Genomic DNA, 7,451 nt, shown 5'->3' on the forward strand with positions numbered 1-7,451 from the left:
ATCTTTACTAATGACATGCCACTGGCTTTGAGTAAGGTGAGTGTGTCTATGTATGCGGATGACTCAACACTATACACGTCAGCAACTGAAATGACTGCAACACTTAACAAAGAGCTGCAGTTCGTTTCAGAATGGGTAGCAAGGAATAAGTTAGTTCTAAATCTTTCAAAAAGCATTGTATTTGGGACAAATCATTCGCTAAACCCTAAAACTCAACTAAACCTTGTAATCAATAATGTGGAAATCGAGCAGGTTGAGGTGACTAAACTGCTTGGAGTAACCCTGGATTGTAAACTGTCATAGTTAAAATATATTGATACAAAAGTATCTAAGATGGGGAGACGATTGTCCATAATAAAGATGCTCTACCTTCTTAACAGTACTATCAACAAGGCAGGTCCTACAGGCACTAGTTTTGTCACACCTAGACTACTGTTCAGCTGTGTGGTCAGGTGCCACAAAGAGGGAAAATTGCAATTTGCTCAAAACAGGGCAGCACGCCTGGCCCTTGGATGTACACAGAGAGCAAACATTAATAATATGTATGTCAATCTCTCCTGTCTCAAAGTGGAGGAGAGATCGACTTCATCACGACTTGTATTTGTGAGAGGTATTGACATGTTTAAAGCACCGAGCTGTTTAAACGACTAGCACACAGCTCGAACACCCATGCATACCCCACAAGACCTGGCACCAGAGGTTTCTTCACAGTCCCCAAGTCCAGAACAGACTATGGGAGGTGCACAGTACTACATAGGGCCATGACCACATGGAACTCTATTCCACATGATGCAAGCAGTAGAATCACATTTAAAAAACAGATAAAAACCTCCCGGTGGCACAGTGGTTAAGGGCGCTGTACTACAGCGCACATTGGTGCAGCTGGCTTCTGGGTTGGATGTGTGCTGTGCGGCTTGGTTGGGTTGTGTATCGGAGGACGCATGACTTTCAACCTTCGTCTCTCCCGAGCCCATACGGGAGTTGTAGCGATGAGACAAGATAGTAGCTACTAACAATTGGATACCACGAAATTGGGGAGAAAAGGGGTAAAAAGAAAACATAAAAATACACCTTATGGAACAGTGGGGATTGTGAAACAACACAATCATAGGCACATGCATAAATACACATGATAACATACGCACTATACAGACACATGGACACAGACCGATGGAAGAGTAATGGGGATACATTTCCAAATACAAACCCAAATGCAACATGGAAAATGCGGAAGGATCAGACAGAGACTGTAAAAATTAACCTCTCTGGGAGGCCAGAGAAAATGCAGAGCGCCAAATTCAAATAAATTCCTATAAAAATCAAACTTTCATTAAATCAAACATGCAAGATAGCAAATTAAAGCTACACTTTTTGTGAATCCAGCCAACATGTCAGATTTCAAAAAGGCTTTTCGGCGTAAACAAAGAGAGAAAGCATATTTCAACCCTGCAGGCGCAACACAAAATGCAGAAATAAAAATATAATTCATGCCTTACCTTTGACGAGCTTCTTTTGTTGGCACTCCAATATGTCCCATAAACATCACAAGTGGTCCTTTTGTTCGATTAATTCCGTCAGTATATATCCAAAAATGTCCATTTATTTGACGCAGAAAAACACCGGGTCCAACTTGAGCAACGTGACTACAAAATATCTCAAAAGTTACCTGTAAACTTTGCCAAAACATTTCAAACTACTTTTGTAATACAACTTTAGGTAGTTTTTAATGTAAATAATCGAAGAAAACAAACTGAAGCATGCTTTCTGGTCAAGCGCCTCCATCTAACAGTACACTTCAAGTGACCCTCGTTCAAGATGGCCGTACTTCTTCATTACACAAAGGAATAACCTCAACCAACATCACGGTGTAAATCGATCCCGGTAAGAGATAGACTGTACCCCCGACATTGAACTGCTTATTGTGACCCTACTATCTGCCCCATGAGTTCTCCCAATTGTTTGTTACCGTTGTGTACATTCAACGATAAGCTAATATACATTACCAGTCAAAGGTTTGGACACACCTAGTCATTCAAAGGTTTTTCTTTTTTTTACTATTTTCTACATTGTAGAATAATAGGGAAGACAAAAACACAATGAAAGAACACATGGAATCATGTAGTAACCAAAAAGTGTTAAACAAATCAAAATATGTTTTATATTTGAGGTTCTTCAAAGTAGCCACCCTTTGCCTTGATGACAGCTTTGCACACTATGTGGGAGGTATTTGAGGACAGCAGCTTGATCTTAATGAACTCACAGATGTTGTTTCAGAATATGTAAACTTCTGTGTTGAGTCAGTTGTGCCTACTAAAACCTGTAAAATCTTCCCTAACAAGTCTTGGGTATCAAAAAAATCTTACACCACTACTTAATAGGAAGAAGGCAGCTGAGGGTGATAGACAGGCTTTAATACTTGTACAACGTGAGATCAAAAGACAGATACTGGTGGACAAGGAGGCACACACGCAAAGTGTGGAGAAGACCCTCTCCTCAAGAAACTCAAGGGTGGCCTGGCAAGGGGTTAAACAGGCTGATGTTTTGAAATTGTTCAGGCTCGAACCATCTGCCTCGCATGTCTGCATCTGGGTGTCAATCCTCTACACGGTCTCCCTGCAGGGAGCCACCATTGGGAGGCATGAGGAGCTACTGCTGGACCTTTTGGAAGGATTCCCTGACGGAACGCTATTATGGAGCAAATCAGTGAGTTAGCTCATAGACAGCTCACCACCTCTGAGACCTCCCAAACACCCAGTAACCTATCTACTATCAGTGGTGGGTTTGTACAGCCTACCCTGGCTCCCCAAGAACCCTGCTTACCTCCTCCGGAGTGATATTCTGGGGATCCTGGAACCTGCCAATGTTTTCTTTCTCAGTGCTCCCATATTTTTGAGCTACAGCCATCTTCGTTCCCTTCAGACTCGTCGAAGCTAATGTCGGGAAGGGCACTCTCCTGGGCTACGGTTTGGGAGCATCTTCTCCAAGCTGGACCTTCGGAATGCCTACCACCTAGTTTGGATACGCAAAGAGGATGAGTAGAATACAGCCCTCAACACTGCCTGGAGACATTATGAGTACCTGGTCATGCCGTTTGGACTCACCAACACGGTCTTCCAGGACCTGGTAAACGATGTGCTCTGGGACATGTTAAATGACGACATCCTGTTTTCTTCCCATTCGCCCAAGAACACGTCCTCCATGTTCTACAAGTCCATAAGAGACTCCTGGAGTACCAGTTGTTTGTGAAAGCAGAGAAATGCGAGTTGCCCCGTTCTACCATCTTCTTTCTGGGATAGGTCATCGCTGAAGGAAATGTCCAGATGGACCCGGAAAAGGTGAAAGCAGTAGTGCATTGGCCCCAACCTACTTCCAGGGTGCAGGTACAATGTTTCCTGGGGTTTACCAATTTCTACCTGCGTTTTATTTGAGTCTACAGCACCCTGGCGGCCCCCCTCTTGGCACTCACCTCTCCCAAGGTACCGCTCACATGGTCTTCAGCGGTTGACAGAGCCTTTGTGGACCTGAAGCATCGGTTCACTATAACCCCCATTCTCGTCCATCCTCGTCCTCGTCCATGGGATCCTTCTGACATTGGAGTGGGCCTATCCTGTCCCAGCAATCCATCCAGGACCAAAAGCCCCATCCCTGTGCCTTCCTGTCCCATTGTCTCAACTCTGCAGAAAGAAACTACAATGTGGGTAACCGATAACTCCTGGCGGTCAAGATGGAGGAGTGGAAACACTGGCTGGAGGGAGCAGACCATCCATTTTTGGTTTGAACCGACCACAAGAATTTGGAATATCTCTGCACAGCCAAGTGCCTTAACTCCAGGCAGGCCTGGTGGGCTCTGCTATTCACCAAGTTCAACTTTATCATTTCCTATTGCCCAGGGTCCAAGAATGTTAAACTTGACACCCTCTCTCGCCTGTACAGTCCCGCTGCCACATCCTCTGACTCTGAGACCATCCTCCCTAACTCATGCCTTGCAGCTGCTGTGGACTGGGGTATTAAGACCCTGGTCCGCAAGGAACAATGTTCCCAGCCTGCCTGTTAAGGGATTTTATCAATAATGACTATGACTAAACATAATACAATTATGCTACTGTATTGATGTATGAATCTTATTATAATCCTAGTACTGAATATAATGTGTGTAATTATAAACAAGAATTAGAACAGACTGTCTGTTCCTTGGTAGAAACGAATGAACATATCGTCAGACTGGCTAGAATGCTTATCTACACAGGGAAAAGAGAGACCTTGGGCTGGTAGTAAATTATCTAAACCGGTGGTGGACGATGTGGCAAGGCTTGTGAACTATACTGCCATTGTATCGGAGTGGAGGAGGGACAGTTTAAAACCTATGACGTCATTTTTTGTTTATAACCTGTTGTAAATTGTACCATGTTCAGTACTCTCGAGAATAAACGCTATTGATTGATTTTGAGACTGGTCTCTGTTTATTTTATGCAACTAAGTATCTTACAAATTCTTAGGAATGGGCAGAGTGATTAATTTAATTGGTTAATAAACATGTAGGAATTAAATTCCTCTAACACTGCCCCTGGAGCTGGCCCGGCTAACCGGTTGTTCGTACCTAATTCATTCCTGTCCCGGGTCCTGGAATGGGCTCATTCCTCCAGGCTTACCTGTCTTCCGGGTTCTGGTCGAACCTTGGCCTTCCTCTGACAGCATTTATTTTTGTGCTCAGAATAGGACTCCGCGGCAAGCCACTTCCGGCCTCCTTCAGCCACGATCTGTCTCTCATCGTTCCTGGTCCCATATCTCCCTGGACTTTGTCACTCGGCTCCCTCCGTCCGATAGCAACACCGTCATTCTGACGGTAGTGGATTAGTTTTCCAAGGCTGCCCATTTCATCCCTCTCGCCAAACTACCCTCTGCCAAAGAGATGGCCCACTCATGGTGCAGCACGTCTTCAGGATTCACGGACTTCCAGTGGACATGGTCTCCGACCTCATCTCAGTTCTGGAAGGCATTCTGCAACCTTATTGAGTCGTCGGCCAGCCTGTCCTCTGGATTCCATTCACAATCCAACGTCCAGTCGGAGCGAACAAACCAAGACCTGGAAACAACCTTAAGATGCTTTGTCTCAACCAACCCCACTACCTGGAGCCAACAACTGGTCTGGGTGGAGTATGCCCATGGGACTCTTCCTTTTCGAGTGCTCCATCGGGTATCAACCTCCGCTCTTCCCAGAACAAGAGCAGGAACATACCCTCGGCCCAGATGTTCGTCCATACCTGGAGAAGAGCCCTGGCGGTGCTTCTCATGACCAACTCCAGGTATCATAGACAAGCGGACCACCGCCGGACTCCAGCTCCTCGCTATCACATTGGGCAGAGGGTATGGCTATCCACACGGGACCTGCCCCTTCGGATGGAGTCCCACAAACTTTCCCCCCGTTTCTTTGTTCCTTTCCCCATCCCGAATACTTAGTTCCATGCTGTTTGTCTTTTGTTACCCGTACCCTCCGTATTCACCCTACGTTCCATGTGTCTAGGATTAAACCCGTGTCTCACAACCATTTCTCTTCTGTTTCCAGGCCCACCCCTCCTCCCTGTGTCATTGATGGCCATCCGGCGTACACAGTGAAACGCCTCCTGAGTGTTCGACCGCAGGGCAGTGGTTTCCAGTACCTGGTTGACTGGGAGAGTTATGGGTCTCTGGGTTTCGCTCTGTGCCTTTATAGTTTCTGTGAAGCATAGGATGTTGCAGTGTCTCGTTGAAATGATACCCTCCCTCTGAGCTTGTCTATCTTATTATCAAGTGACTGAACATTGGAAAATAAAGCAGAGGGAAGGCTTGGCGATTTTCCCAGCATCTAAGTCTGACCAGGACGCCTGCCCATTCTCCCTGGTTGATGCCAGTGTTTCTTTGATAATCCTAAGAGCGGGACCGGGTCAGATGTAAACAAAAAGTCCAGAGCCCGGTTTCCCAATAGCAATGGAATTTCGGCTTGCAGGTGTTTTAACAATGCATCTTTCCTACAATGGCTGAAGATATAGTATATGTTTCCCAAAACACCACGCAGAGAAAGTAGTCTGAGACGGTTGTTAAATAACAAGTATTTTCATGTGCAACTTTAGTAACAATGGTTTTGGAAAACAACTCTGCGATTTAATGATGCTCCTACAAAGGAACTTGGCCTTTAGATGCTTTTGGGAAACAGGGTCCAGTATTGTTGAAGTTAAAGTCAAAATTGAGGTTAGTGACTGCCGATCTGATCCGATAAGCGCATACACTTTCTGTACAAACAGTAAAGTATGCGAAACACTCAAAGATGAGTTGAAACTCGTAAGACGGAAACCCTTCTGTGTTGGATATGTGTCTGAGCATGTTTTGAGCATTTGTCCTACATCATTAAAGCAGAGTTTTGCCTGATGGGCACTGGACATAATGCAGCCTTGTGTTCTGTAGCAAAATGTTGGTTTTTAGCTCCAACGGTGCAGTAATATCTAACAATACACACAATCTAAAGTAAAGGATTGGAATTAATAAAATATAAATATTTGGATGAGCAATGTCAGAGCGGCATAGACTAAGATACAGTAGAATAGGATAGAATACAGTATATACATATAAGATGAGTAATGCAAAATATGTAAACATTATTAAAACCTCGCTAGCGTCCCACCTGGCCAACATCCAGTGAGATTGCAGAGCGCAAAATTCAAATACAGAAATACTCATTATAAAAATTCAGAAAACAAAACATATTTTACATAGGTTTAAAGATTAACTTCTTGTGAATCCAACCACAGTGTCAGATTTATTAAGAAATGCTTTACGGTGAAAGCATACCTTACGATTATTTGAGAATATAGCCCAGCAGACAAATCATTACAAACAGTAACCAGCCAAGTAGAAGACTTACACAAGTCAGAAATAGAGATAAAATTAATCCCTTACCTTTGACGATCTTCATATGGTGGCACTCAGAAGACATTCATTTACTCAATAAAGTTTCTTTATATCCCAAAACCTCAGTTTTGTTTGCGTTTTCTTCAGTAATCCACAGGCTCAAACGCAGTCAAAACAATCCAAATTGTATTTGTAAAGTTCATAGAAACATATCAAACGATGTTAATATTCAATTCTCAGGTCGTTTTAAGCCTAAATTATTTATAATGTTTTATATTAACGTTGTCAATATAAAAGGTAAACAAGAAAGGCACTCTCTCGGGATTGCGCATGAAAAAGCTCTGTGACACGGTAGGGTCCACTCATTCAGACTGGTCTTACTCCCTCATTTTTCAGAATACAAGCCTGAAACAATTTCTAAAGACTGTTGACATCTAGTGGAAGGCATAGGACCTGCAATTATTTGAGTCCAAAGTCAATGGATACTGTAATGGCATTGAATAGAAAACTACAAAATAAAAATAAAAACTACTTCCTGAATGGATTTTTCTCAGGTTTTCGCCTGCCAA

At 43.7% G+C, this 7,451-nt stretch overlaps 1 long non-coding RNA gene across 1 annotated transcript in view; it reads right to left on the reverse strand.

The window, feature by feature from the left end:
• The window catches only part of LOC149985501 (uncharacterized), a 44,015-nt gene extending 36,777 nt beyond the window's left edge, over positions 1–7,238 (reverse strand). Inside the window, exon 1 of the long non-coding RNA XR_016482464.1 lies at positions 6,931–7,238. This is a non-coding gene — a long non-coding RNA (uncharacterized LOC149985501). The remainder of the gene's footprint in view (positions 1–6,930) is intronic.
• Positions 7,239–7,451: the final 213 nt, after the last annotated feature.

Source organism: Oncorhynchus mykiss, chromosome 1 (assembly GCF_057628025.1).
Source record: "Oncorhynchus mykiss isolate SJ-2025 chromosome 1, ASM5762802v1, whole genome shotgun sequence".
Classification (NCBI taxonomy): domain Eukaryota; kingdom Metazoa; phylum Chordata; class Actinopteri; order Salmoniformes; family Salmonidae; genus Oncorhynchus; species Oncorhynchus mykiss.